This window comes from Amphiprion ocellaris, chromosome 1 (assembly GCF_022539595.1).
Source record: "Amphiprion ocellaris isolate individual 3 ecotype Okinawa chromosome 1, ASM2253959v1, whole genome shotgun sequence".
NCBI classification, from domain to species: Eukaryota; Metazoa; Chordata; class Actinopteri; family Pomacentridae; genus Amphiprion; species Amphiprion ocellaris.
In genome coordinates, this window is record NC_072766.1 from 13,710,507 (window position 1) to 13,725,229 (window position 14,723).

The window sequence follows — 14,723 nt, forward strand, 5'->3', positions numbered from 1 at the left end:
TTAATCAAACAATGAGTGAAAACAAACCTATACTACCAATCAACAGTTTGGACTCACCTACTCATTTAATGACTTTTCTTTATTTTCAGAACTATTTACATTTTAGATTCTCACTGAAAGCATCAAAACTATGAATGAACACATGGAATTATGTAGTAAACAAAAAAGTGTGAAATAAGTCAAAACATGTTAGATATTTTAGATACTTCAAAGTAGCCATCCTTTGCTTTGATTACTGCTTTGAACACTCTTGGCATTCTCTCACTGAGCTTCATGAGGTAGAACCTGAAATGGTTTTCACTTCACAGGTGTGCCTTGTCAGGGTTATTTTGTGGAATTTGCCTTCTTAATGGGGTTGGGACCATTAATTTTGTTGTGCAGAAGTCAAGTTGGTACCCAGCTGACAGCCCTATATTTGACAACTGTTGGAATCCATATCATGGCAAGAACCACTCAGCTAAGTAAAGAGAAATGACAGTCCATCATTACTTTAAGAAATGAAGGTCAGTCAGTCTGGAAAATTACACGAACTGATGAAACTGGCTGACATGAGGACTGCCTCAGGAAAGGAAGATTCTGCTGCTGAGGATAAGTTCATCCGAGTCACCAGCCTCAGAAATCACAAGTTAACAGCCCCTCAGATTAGAGCCCAGATAAATGCCACACAGAGTTCTAGTAGCAGACACATCTCTACATCAGCTGTTCAGAGGAGACTGAACCAATCAAGCCTTTATGGTCAAATAGCTGCTAAGAAACCACTACTAAGGAAAAGCAACAAGCAGAAGAGATTTGTTTGGGCCAAGAAGCACAAGGAATGGACATTAGACCAGTGGAAATCTGTGCTTTGGTCTGATGAGTTTAAATTTGAGATCTTTGGTTCGACCCACCGTGTCTTTGTGCAACACAGAAAAGGTGAACGGATGGTCTCTACATGCATGGTTCCCACCATGAAGCATGGAGGAGGAGGTGTGATGGTGCTGAGATGCTTTGCTGGTGACACTGTTGGGGATTTATTCAAAACTGAAAGCCCACTGGAAAGTTACATTTTAATGGATTGGGAACATTTCTTCAATTTGTAGCCAATTAGTACATTTTATTATTATTTGCAATTATTTTAAAAAACCAAGTCGCTTCTCTAAATCTGCTTTGTGGATTGTTGTGTAAAAACTTTATGTTCAAATGCCACCAATAATTTTGGTCATTTCTTTGTCTTGCTCCAAAACAAGCATCACATTTTACAGTATTTAACCATATTTTGCAAAAACTGTACATTAATGTCAGAATTTGCCAGTATTTTTTAAATACTTTGTTGCAGTGTGGGTGAACATTTGTAGTTAAACATAATAAAAAAAATTATTGGACTGGATACTGTAAAGATGCTTAAAAAATGCATTTAATCACATAAATGGAAGATAATGGATGACTGTCAGAACCTTTGAGGTCTCTCATCAAAACACAATTTTTTAAAACTCAATAAACAAGCATTGTGCTGACAGTGCGTGTGAATCTGCATTTTTCTCTGTGAGGGAGGGGACTGTTCAAAAAAAAAATCAAAAAGTGTTGTCTAAAATGTTAATCTCGTACAGCTAAAACCCGCCTGGCCTCTATTCGGAGCCAACAGATTGCACTTTGAGCTCATTGTGTCATTTTCTGTCCAAAATATAAACATGATGGAGGCAAAGCCTCCAAATGTGCAGCTGCCAGAACTCTGAGTGTGTGAAGCTGCTGCGTGTTTGTTGGGTCACACGTGTTTTCCAACAGTTTGGCAGCTAGATTATGTCCCATATGGGCCACATTGGTTGACTTTAATTTGATTAATTTGCTTCAACACTTGTAATCACAGACACGGATTCTCTCCTCTCCAGTAGTTTGAACAATTACAGTTGATGCCTGATGGATGGTCGATTACTGTACACTGGTGTGTCTCTCTCCCTCTGTCTCACCATCTCGTGCTGTTTGCTTGAAGGCACGTCAATAGACCTCTACTCACCCGCCGAATTAAACTGACTCAATAAAAAGGATTGCCTGGACAGAAGGGGAGGTGGAGGGCACAAATCAGACCACAGGGACACTTGTTGACGTTCATTATGCGCACAAACACACACACACACACACACACACACACACACACACACACACACACACACACACACATACTGTCCACATCCATCTGAGCTGTGTTTGCTTAGGTATGTATGCTGCACTTTCATATGTGCACGTGGGACTGCTTGTTGTGCTTCAGTGCATTTGTTTATGGAAGTCTGTCAGCACACTGTGATTCATCTCAGCGCTGAGCTCCTGGTCTCAGACGTTTCCCTCCGTGTGTGATCCATGTTTGCTCAGATTCATATTTCTCCTCCTAAAAAACGCTGATGACGAAGGGCGATGTGTGCAGCATGAACCTTCACCTCAGTTATGTTGGATTTGTGTGGAAAAAAAACAGCACCAACATGATTAGATGCTCAGATCAACGCTTTAGTTTAGTTCTCTTGCACTGAAAGGCAATCACATGTGATTAGTTTAATTGCCACTGCTCAGAGACACATTAGCAAGATGTGTAATTATGTATAAACATTACCCGTATGACCTGTTCTGCACCATAACGTCTCCCAGTTTTATTCTTGAAGGTTCTAGCTGCGTATTTGACAGGCACATGAATGATCTGACGAAGAGATCTACCAGGCAATGAAGTGTCTTTCTGCAAATATCACCCCGGTAAGACATGAATCGCAATTAATTATACTGATACTTGACACTTTTGGTCACAAATTGGTGGTTGGAGGGTTGTGTGCTGCTGTGCTAAGCTAAGCTAACTGGTAATGGAGCAAATAGCAGGTCCATTAGTTCTCAAAATTATGGACAGTGTTGCTTTTGAGCAGATTCAACATTACCTCTGCATGAATCACTTAAACCTGCCTGCAAACCTGGAACTCTCCACCAGCAGCTCGCATGACGGACAGCTGGTGTAAAGGTCTTGACAGCTGCAAATTAGTAGACGGTCCTAATCTTGGACTTTGGTGCAGCTTTTGATTTAATAAATCATGATTTATTAACTCCTGTAGGTTATGGGTTCTCAACCACGTTCCTGCTTTGTATAAAAAGCTTCTTTTCTGGTAGAAGGGTTTACTATGATGGCGATCTTTGGCGACAGCTGCCTCGGTCCACTTCTCTCCTCTGTCTTCACCAGTGTCTTACCTTTTTAAGGGATTTTTATGACCTTATTTGATGGAGGCAGCAAAGAGAGAAGGGAAATGTGGGGGAAGAGAGTAGGGCAATGACATGCAGCAAATGGTCCCCAGTGGGTAATTGAATTGGACTCACTACTCAGGACATTTGAGCTCATGTGTTAATACTCTCCATCCGCTCTGCTGTCGAGTTGCCACACAAATGATTTACCTTTTACGTTCAACAAATTTGCAGTTACAATATATGCTGATGATTCTACTCAAATAATAAATGCACCAAATTATCCAAGGTGCCAAAATTGGAGTTAACAGCTGTGTTTAACTTGTTTAGAGATAAAAACATGATGTTAAATATATGTAACTCAAGATCTATGTTAGACAGATTTCTGAATAGATTTTCTGAAAAGAAAGTCAGTTCTTTTGAGAGCATCATCCAAATAGAAAAACTTCCTGGCACTTTCAGACGATTAGCAGCATTGGCACATTTAAGAAATAAACAGAACTACAGCTTAGCTCTACTATATGACTAGTCTGGTAATGTCAGACCATTCTGCAGCTAGAATAGTCACATTAGTTAGCATTTCTTTATTACAATCACAATCGTTTTGGGTGGAGTGAAGCCTAGGGTGCAGCAATGATGTCCTTTCAAAATAGTTGCTGGTGAATGGTTTGAGTGCACATTTATATGCAAAAACTAGCAGGACCACTTCACTACAAAATCCAGATTCTCTGAGAAAAACTTGAAATTTTCAGTGCAAAGGTTGTTGTTGTTCTCTATAGTGAAGGATATTTTGAAAAAGACATTACATAAATGGTAGAAGGAGAGGAGAAAGCTGTGTGAAATGCGCAACGGAAATCACATTTGATGAGTCAGACTAATACATGACTGATCACTGAAGGAGTCTGGGTTACTGCTGTTCTTGTTTATTGTGTCTAGAGGGACACTGCTTCTTGTTTGGTAGGATACTGCTACATGAATGATTTTGTATTTTGAGATTTTGGACCACAGGAAGACACCACTGTGGCAGAAGCTACAGGGAATACAAAAAAATAAACAAATAAACTAACACCTCCATATTTAACAGAAAGAAGAGTTTATCTGTTCTTCCATCTGCCTCTTTTCTGTGTGTGAAAAACTTGCAGCTGGACTTAAACTCACCAAATCATGTGAATGTTTTCAGTGACTTCTTGTTTGCCAGCATTGCGCCCCCATCGTTTTCTCTTTTTCTAGACTCATAAAGTTGTTGCCTCACTTTACTGCAGGTCTCACTGTTGCATCATGAGGACAAATAATCACTTCTAGTCCCAGGTGACCCTATTCCTCATGGTCGGGTTGTTTTTGAAGTTGAGAAATGTGCTCTCAGGAGGTCTGGGGTCTTAATTGTTCCCTGTGGAAGGGGCAGAACTGCTCCGCTGGAAGGGAGACGCTTTTCTACTGTTCAACTGCCCATCAGAAACACCATTTTGAATGCCGAACTTAGTGCCCACTTTGTGAAACGGTGATGTGTGGATCACATTGTGTTGAGTTCAGCTCCTATCTCGGCAGGAGGCCACAGTGTGATGTAAAGAGCTGCTGTTACTGTATGTGGTTCTCTACATATTTGTTGTTTGTACAAATGGCACGCAAGGAAACGATGATGCAGTTTTTTTGTCATTGCATGGTGTTTATCTCCTGCAGCGCTCGGCAGAAAAAATATCACAACACAATCTGTCAAATAGACTGAAAATTGGATTCTGCTTTATCTGTTTTTAGCATAGGTTTTCCAGCCTTTGGCAGCTCCGACAGTTTCTGTCTCTGATGACTGCACTATAGTTACTCGGTCCACATTGTGCAGCAGATAAAAATGTCTGATTACTGCGATGTGGCACCCTGTCACTCTAATTTACACAAATCGCACACTTCCACTCTGACTGCTGCTCCACCACATTAACACCAGAGCAAATGTCTGGCAGTCAAACCCAGAAAGCCTAATTTAATCTACATGCACACTTCCACACAAATAATCCCGCTGTGATATTCATTCCTCCCAACAATATGCACATTTGGTATTTGTTGTTCTTCAGAGCATGTAATTATGCAGTTTTAGATGCGGTTGTCTCGGCGGCATCACATCAGCGAGTGCGACTTTAGTGTAAGTGATTATTCCAGTTGGTGCAGTTCAGCTGATATTCCTGATTAGCTGCATGATGAGAAGCTGCAGGAGGTTGAGGAGCTCATGAACGTGGCTGCCCTGAAAAGCTAACGATGACAGGTGGGTGAGAAAAACAGCTACATGGGTCACTGCTCTGTTCTCCACACAGTCACAGGAGTGATTGCAGCTGCAGCCACAACATTAAAACCACTGACAGGTGAAGTGAAGAACACTGATTAGTTGATTAGTGTTTCACTGAGAAACTTTTGGTTCTGGCATTCATGTGGATGTTACTTTGACAGGTTGACTTCGTGCAATACAATCGTGTAATAGTGTTAAAGGATCACGAGCAATAGTGATAATGGGATATGTGCAATAGTGTTAAAGGGACATGTACAGTGTAGTTATGTGTAATGAAGACAGGGATATATGCATTAGTGATTAAGAGAAATGTGCAATGTTATTCTGTGCAATAGTGGCAATGGGAAATGTGCAATACAATTAGGTGTAATAGTATTAGAGGGATATAGGTAGTGGAATCTTGTGTAATAGTGACAGTGGGGTTAGTGTAGTACAACAATGTGCAATACTGATAGAGGGATGCGTGCAATAACAACAAAGGGATATTTGCAATATAATAATGTGTAAATTTTAAGCAATAATTAATCCAGCTTTTGTCAATTTGTGTGCACTATGTGTTACTGCTTGTTGCTTGTCTTTCTTTTTTGTATGTCTTTGTTCAGTCATGGTATTATGTTATTTGTAATTTTTTTTATTTTTAACCTGCTAATGGGACTCGAGTTGGAAATTAGCCGTATGACTATAATCTCCCATATTTACATGTAAATGTTCATTAATACGAACTGTCCCATTTTTAAAATTCTGAAAATATAAAACATACATAAAGGAAACACCTACCTAAACATGCAGCAGTACATCCCCACGTGGCAATGACACCCTGCCACACCTAGAAAACCTCTCAGGACCATAACAGACAGCCCAAGAAATCAACCCGGCCCACAAACCCCCCACATCACATTCTGATCAAGCCCCACCATGCAGCTAACAGGCCCCAGAGGATCCTCTGCCAGACACCACAGGACACCACCAGAGGTCCCACGTTCATGCTGTGATGGGTCAGAGCTGTTCTGGCAGCACCTGCACAATATTTAGACTTAATGTTGTGGCTGATCAGTGGTACATGTTCTAATGATGTATGTGGTGACCCTGCCTGCTGTTATCTGCGGTGTGTGGAGGTGCAGGACTAAACCACCAAATGATTGAAAATCTAAAATTCTAAGCTTAGGAAGTTCACTTTAGTTCTGCCTCATATTTCACTGGAATGAAATGAACCAACACAGAGCTGTGTTTGATCCCTCTGCAGCAGCTCAGCCTGATCACACTGGCTGCTTCATAGTTGCTACAGAGAACTTAACCCAGTGTTTCTGCAGATCCCTGTCAGGCCTTTAAGTTGCCCTTCATTCATGTTGTGTTACTGTGGTAGATTTTCAGAGGGACTAAAAATTTTTGGTCGGCTGGTCCACCATTGTGGTTCTGACTTTACATATATTTTAAGCTGCTGTTGGATGAATTGTTGGAAAATATTTCCACAGACATTTGTGGTCTCCAGAGGGAAGATCTGAATGACTTTAAACCCTCTGAGTTTTGCTCAAGCATCACCACGAAGGTGACATTTGAGCTTTTTACAGAAATGCTTGTATTTGAGAGAGATAAAGGCACTCATATCCATGTAACTTTTGCTGTTCTCATCTTCAGGTGAAAATTTCAGTTGTCCTTTAGCGTATTTCACCAATCAAAACTATAATTTTGTTTAGTATTGCTTAGCAAGTGTTCACAAACATTATAACTGCTGGATATTAACCTGTGATAACTGATGTATGGCATGCTGTTCAGCTGCATTGCAAATAACAATCTTATACCTTTTTTGACAGGCAACAGAGGAGCCAGAGTGAAGAGGCGTCCATGTGGAGGAAATTGAAAGTACCAACGATCTCTTTTATATAGAGAAGAACCTAAATTAAGATTCTCAGTGTAAGCAGAAGATATTGTCAACGCTAGACAGCACTAAAGGTGAGTTGGAATGAAATATCATTTACATTACATGGCTTGTATCTTCCATTGTGTTGCTTTCTTCCTTTTTTCCTTCCCTGGTATTGTTTGTGTTTTGTTGTCATGCACTTGAAATGCAGCATCATGTCCACTCTCTGACTCTATTAAATATGGGAATAACAGCACATATTTCAGATAATCTTTCCTATATTCACAAAACAGAGTTGGAGAAGAGAAGTTTAAACCTAATGCACTTTCTAGCCCTTGCACAGCACTGTGTGAAGAGGTTGAATGTCTGATGGTTGACTTAGAGAATTTTCACAAATTGTTGCACAAAGCTTCACCAATCCAATGTCAGAAATTGAATTTCCAAAGTGATTGGACTGTTTGAAATCCAATTCTGTTGAAGCACACTTGCAGCTAAGGTCCAGCCTCACAGGACCACTAGAGCTGGTTATCTTCTCTGATTTTGTGATAGTCCTTCTGGCACGAAATTGTGTCTTTACTGACTCCTGCCTCAACTCCTCCACCTCTACTTTCACCTGCAGCCTGTGCTCCATCAGTTCCTCTCTCCAGCTCTGGATTATCTGCACCCTCAGCCCCTCCCTGCAACTAAACAGCTCACTCCAGCTTACTCTTCTTACTCCATTCAGCTGCTTACCGTGCTGAGCTCTATTGATGGTCATCTGCAACATTTATTCTGCTTCAGTTGTTTGTCTTTTTAAGTCTTGTCAGTCATGCCTGTGCAAAAAAAAAAAAAAAAAAAAAAAAAAGAAATCCTTAAGCTCCGATGACGCTCAGGGATGCTTAACATCTTTGTTTTGCAGAAAGGTCATTTGCAGCACAAGTCTGCTTAAAGAGATGTGCTGAAGTTGATCATCTAAATCACACGTGAAGGTCTGTAAAAGATGTGAGCTGCTGGGGTCAGAGCTCACTTCACCTCTACAGATAGCAATGCCAGTGAATATTGTAAGAGGATAAATGAATAATCAGAGGCTGCATGTTTAATGATGCTTCTTCAGTATCTAGTTCTCTTTTACCTTCTTACTTCTTACACCTCACACGCCCTGACCTACCTTTTAATAAACTCTTTTCCGATTCTGATTTCAACTTCTGTATCTGTTCTGTTTATTCCATGTCAGGTGTAATTATCTCCAGCTTTGTGTGCTGTAAGCTGACCACATATCAGAGTAATGCACAGAGATTTAACCATAACAGCATGTTGGAGGTTACTCAGCACATGGATGCATCAGTAAGAGATTCATTAGGCAGCTGCTGTCCTACCACACACACACACACACACACACACACACACACACACACACACACACACACACACACACACACACACACACACACACACACACACACACACACACACACACACACACACACACTATTCCATCATGTCAGAGGACATCACATTGATTTACATTAATTTCCTAGAGAATTACCCCAACCACTGCTTACATAACCCCTTACTTATTCCCTAACCTTCGACCTTCAGACTAACATGTAATGATTTACATCATAAGGACTTGCTAATGTGCATAAATTGGAGGTGAGTCCTCACATTAGCTGTGCTTCCCTAATGTACTTTTACATGCATTTTGAAATTGCAGAAAAGGTTAATGGAAAGTTGAGAAAACTTCCTCTATGTTGGAAAAAAATTATGCTAGCTTGAGGTGGATTTGACTTTTTTGAGAATACAAAACAAAAGTCCTTATTCAGTCATTAATGATACCTCTAAAACTCATCTCTGTGCATAAAAGTTTGCACATTTTGATTTTTTTTCAATGGAAATAATCCCTTTGTGTCTTAAAATGGCTGAGATGTAACTCTACACTGTTACACTCTATTCACCCCTTTGCTACTTGTTGCAGCTCATGCACTCCAGCTCACCCAAGACTGCTAAAAACACTAAAGCTACTTTATGCTACGCACTGGCAAATTTTACTATTAGAGTATTTTAGCCACTCACGTTAACCATAAACTGTTTCTGAATTATAAGAATCCTGCAAGATTACAGGGCTGGTTATTCAGTTTTGTTACATATTAAGCCCCGGGAATCTGAATCTGTGTTTCTGAGACTGTCACTGGTACACTGCAGCTTCAAGGTTAAAATGCTTAGCCATAGTATTAAATTTTCTTCGAGCATATAAAAACACATACAGACACATTACCAAGGTAAAAAACATGAAAAAAACATGACCTTTAATGCGCTTCATAGGAGATGGAATAAGTTCTGACACAGTAAACATGTCACTGACATGACTGATGAACTGTTTCTGCTTTTAGAGACTTTGAACAGCATGAGACATCACTCATATCAGCAGACACGAAGGAATAATCACAACTTGCTGAGTTATTCAAAATTCGTGAGGATGTTTATCAATTTTTCTCTCACTGATAAGATAGGATAAGATAAGGTAAGACAAGATAAGACGGGATAAGACAAGATAAGATGATGAATCTACATATGGATATGTACACATCTAACATGGTGAATTTACATATAGATAAGTACAGTTATGACATAGGGAGTTTACATATGGATATGTGCACATATGACTTGATGAATTTGCATATGTACAGGTATGGCATGGAAGATTATGTGCTCACAATTCTGTTATTGCAGTAAGAAGTGTTATTTGGGAAAGACCAGAGTTAAAGATGATGTTATTACACATGAAGAGCTGTAAGAGAACAGTGTGATATCTTAGCTAAAAGATGATCGATCTGAAAGAACTGTGAAAAGAGAGAAGAGCTGTGAGGAGAGAATACAGTTTTACATATTGTTGTTGGGTTGTGTGAGAGCCAACTTTGATTGTTTCTGAAGAGATGTAGAGAAAAAAACAGTGTTAAAGGATGATGTGGCATCAGAAGAGCTATAGGGGGAAGAAAACAGTGACTAAGCAATGCTGTTGATTCAGAAGAGCTACAGAGTAAACAAACTGCGTTAACAATGAAGTTACAATGGAAGAGCTATAGGATATAAAACAGTGTTCCCTGATGTAGATTGTTGCACCTGAAAGGCCTTCAAGAGAGAAAAATAGTGCTAAAACATGTTATTGCAATGACATGGTCATGCTGAACAGTCAGACTGCAGAGGGAACAAAGGACTTGGGGTAACGTTTCTTCTTGCACTGTGGCTGTAGCAGCCTTTTGCTGAAGGAGCTGCTTAGGGTCTCCACAGCCTCATGCAGGGGCTGAAAGGTGTTGTTCATGATGGATGTCAACTTGGCTAACATCCTCCTCTCACCCACCTCCTCGATGGAGTCCAGAGGACAGACCAGGACAGACCTAGACCTCCTGACCAGTTTGTCTCCTGTTGGTGCTTCCTCATCCCCAGCAGAGAAGATTGCAGAAGCAACCACAGTGTCATCAAAGGTGTTGTGCACACTCCAAAAGACCTCAGTCTCCTGAGCAGGTGGTGATGACTTTAGCTCTTCTTATACAGGACGTCTGTGTTGGTTGACCAGTCCAGTGTAGACCTTTATCGGGCAAGTGATCACATTTGGTAACTTCTGCACACATTAAATGTGGCGTTGCTCCCGCCTCTCAGTGAGGTCGAGAAGCATGTGGTTTTCACCAGCTAATCAGCGAAGATCCCTCTACGTTACAGCACACTACATCGTGACATTTGACCAATCAGCAGAGGCCTGGAACATATCAAACTTTCTCTTTTCTCCAAAGTTGGAAAAAGATGGACTTACAGCTTGGTCCTCTTCCATATTTGTGGTCGAAACGTCAACACTATCCATGGTTAGTTGACGAAACTCACACATTTTACGGTTGAGTACTAGTGCTAAGTGATGATATATACATTTCTTGGAATGTTTTTTTTTTTTACCACTAAAGGGCAAGGAACCATATAAGGTAACTTCGCTGACCTTGAATTTCAACGTGAAAATTAAAAATTTTGAAAAATGTCACAAAGTAAAAATGCCCTCCAATAACACTCTAGGGTTGAAATTTTGAATTTCAATGTGTTTCAGTGAGTGCCCTTTAAAGGGTTAAGGTTGAGGTGAACGCTCACGTACTCGTACTCCTCCACTATGTCTTTGTCAAGTTCCAGGATGTTCACTGGTGTAATCTGGAGAGATTTTCGGTGGAAGTCTATCACCAGCTCCTTTGCCTTGCTGGTATTTAGGTGGAGATGGTTCAGCTCAGACCAGTCGACAGATTTCTAGATGACCTCCCTGTAGTCCTGTTCGTTTCCCATCGATACTCATCCAACAATGGCTGTATCATCTGAGAACTCTTGGAGGTGACAGTTTACAGCATTGTGAGTGGAGTCTGATTTGTACAGGGTGAAGAGAAAGGGGCCGAGCACCGTCCCCTGTGGAGCCCCTCATCAAGTGCACAGCCATGGAGTGTCACAGTGGTCTGTTGGTGAAGTAGTCAATGGTCCACACAGTCAGGTGGAGGTCCACTCCTGCTTCCTCCAGCTTCCCCCTAGCAGTGATGGTTGGATTGTGTTAAATGCACTGGAAAAGTCAAAAAGCACAACCCTGACGGTGCTCCCTGTGTTCTCCAGGTGTGAGAGCAATGATTGTATCATTCACCCCAATACCAGGCTGCTATGCAGACTGAAGTGATGTCTAAGACATCTATTTTGTTTTGCTTCGTCTTCCTCTGGCAGACATTTGGCTTTGCTTCTGGTCTGCCACTTCTACTTCTTCTACCTTGTTTATTATAATCATGTGCATCACAGCCAATAGCACGACTTTCTGATGGCACGACATTGTTTGACTTATTTGCTCCAAAGCATATAATGGAAACAAGCCCAATTTGCATCTTTGTTGTCATATTTGCAACATTTTTAACGTTTACTTGAATTTTGCTCATAATGAAACACAGCTGTAGCAAGAGTGGAAACTAAACAGATTCATACCTTCATAACTTGTGTAATACAAGTGCACGTACACTCTGGTTTTATGGTGGTGAATGTTTGAGAGGTTCATTTTGTAATGTATAATTTCTTACTCAGTTTACTGAACTTTTCATCATCAGTGTTTCCTGCTGCTTGTATTCACTCTTGTTATTCAGCAGCTGACTTTTTCTCACTGTGGATAAGCAGCAATGAGCCAGGGGCAACATTTAGGCAAAGAAAGCAGCTGTGCAGCTGTGTTTGATATGTTTGTGTTATTTAGAAGACACTAATGTTTAATATAATACTTCTCGGCCTCCACATTTCCCTCAAATGCAATTGTCTTTTCATATAAACATCATACAAAATAACACTACACTCCCCAAACTTCTAAACTTACTCTAAAATGTTACATTTTGCTCTTGTTTTTACTCTTGACTGTGCTTTCTTTGAATTAATGTCAGTGTCTGTAACAAAATGAGTATGAGACTCATCCTAGAGGCTACATTACAGCATGACAAAACAACATTAGTTTGTAGAAACAACAGCAGCAGAAGACTTTATTCAGTCATTGCACAGTGCAAAGGTAACTATGAGTTTAATATTCACAAAGGATTAGATAATGTAAAAACTCCTATTGAAGTTTTGGCTGTGTTTTATGTTTCCTCTGGAAGGAGAAGAGGGAGCGAATGGCCAAGAAAGACAAGTTGGAGTAAAGACTTTCATTGATTGGAGCAGGACAGATGTGATGAAACAGCTTCAGACACTGGAGGTAATAATCATCCATAACAAAAGCCATTAACCCAACCTGCAGCCGCCAACATATCTGACTTTATTTAAATAAGAATATATTTCAGTTGGTGTTCATTCAGAACTACTGAGGCAGCACTCTGACCACAGGTTATCATTTGATTATTTTTGAAATAATCAGTTCTTTTTGTGTCTAAACTCCACCAGGGTTTCTGCTTTCAGTCGTGCATAACTTTACATAAAACCAAAGTTCCCACACTGTTGTTGCCTTTTGCAAAAATTAAATCAAAGTGAATTGAAAAGCCTCTTAGGCACCTGGCCGATCTGCATCGCTTTCACGTTCCGATTTCACTTTCCGTGTTAAATATCAACTGTAAGCCACTTTAACTAATCTAAATTTCATAGGGTGTGTTTAATACACCATTAACAGGATTGCATAATTATCCATAATCTGCAATCTGCAATGACTGGCATGCAAAGCTAACACCACAGCCTTCCTGATTTAAAGTCAGCATTTATGTGTGTATGTGCTCTTACCTTTGTATTTGTCTGTTCGTTCATCGCTACCTAAGTACATGAGGGTGCATATGCAATTTCATATCCACATGACACTTTTCCATTTGAAAGGTGATCAATGGCCCATTAGGATCTTTGTCCCTTATCCATTTCTGTCGCTCTCATTTGCCACATCTCTCCATTATTCATGCCATCAATTTACTTCCAGCAGAAAGCGCTGGAAGCCCTGCAAACAAACCCTACAATTCTCTAGTTATTATTCATACAGTTTAGGCTTTACGAGGGGAGATCCTATAAATATCTCCCCCGACTCTGTCTATTTTTCCCTCCCTCCCTTTCTGTCTTTCACACACACACACACACACAAACACACACACACACACACACACACACACACACACAGACACACACACACACACACACACACACACACACACACACGAGCAGTTGTAAATGTTCACTTTTATCCTACATGCAAAACCACACTCGCTTAATATCTGCCCTCCTCAACTCCCTCTCTGTTTTAGTTTTTCTTCTGTTTCTCTGATCAGCTCTGCAAGGACCAGATAAAGTGTCTTCTCCTTCTTCTGCATCGTCCCCCTCCTCCCCCACAGCACAGCACCCATCCTTCATACCACCTTGTGGAGTCCAAACCAGGGAGGGAGATGCAGCACAGTGAGGAGAGCTCATCCTGCAGCATTAACAAAGGCGTGTTGGTGATTTAGTGGCTGTGCAACAACTACTGCTGCTGCTGCTTGGATTTACGCCAAACGAAGGTTCGATTGGCCCAAGAAGACTAAGTGCCCCTCTGACCTGCACAGGCAGAAAGATGGCAGGTGGAGGGTGAAAGAAGATAAAAAGTGGAAGCACAAGAACGGAGGGAGGGTGGGAGGGTGTGGTCTCCTCTGATAGGTGCACTCAAAACTCAGCGGACAGTGAAGTGGTGATTTGGAGGGAAGCTCGGCCTTCACTGGAGCATGAGATATACATCACTGCTCTCCTTTATTGTGGAGGTCCTCCTCCTGAGGTGCTGTGGCCCTGGGGATTGGAGATTTAATTCATTCAGGCTTTATCTGACAATTCACAATGCAAGATAGAAGATTAGAGGAGACAGGGATGAAATGGATCCTAGTGGATCTACGCAGGCCAGCGGGGTGCCTCGCGGTAGAATAAATTGTTTGATGTAATTTTCTCCTC

The 14,723-nt window shown here is 40.9% G+C and overlaps 1 long non-coding RNA gene across 1 annotated transcript; it reads left to right on the forward strand.

The window, feature by feature from the left end:
• The first annotated feature begins 7,225 nt into the window (after positions 1–7,225).
• On the forward strand, positions 7,226–14,398 carry LOC118470795 (uncharacterized). Its single transcript, XR_004847942.2, has 3 exons — positions 7,226–7,408; positions 12,935–13,032; positions 14,141–14,398. It is a non-coding gene; the product is annotated as an uncharacterized LOC118470795 (long non-coding RNA).
• The last annotated feature ends 325 nt before the right edge of the window (positions 14,399–14,723 follow it).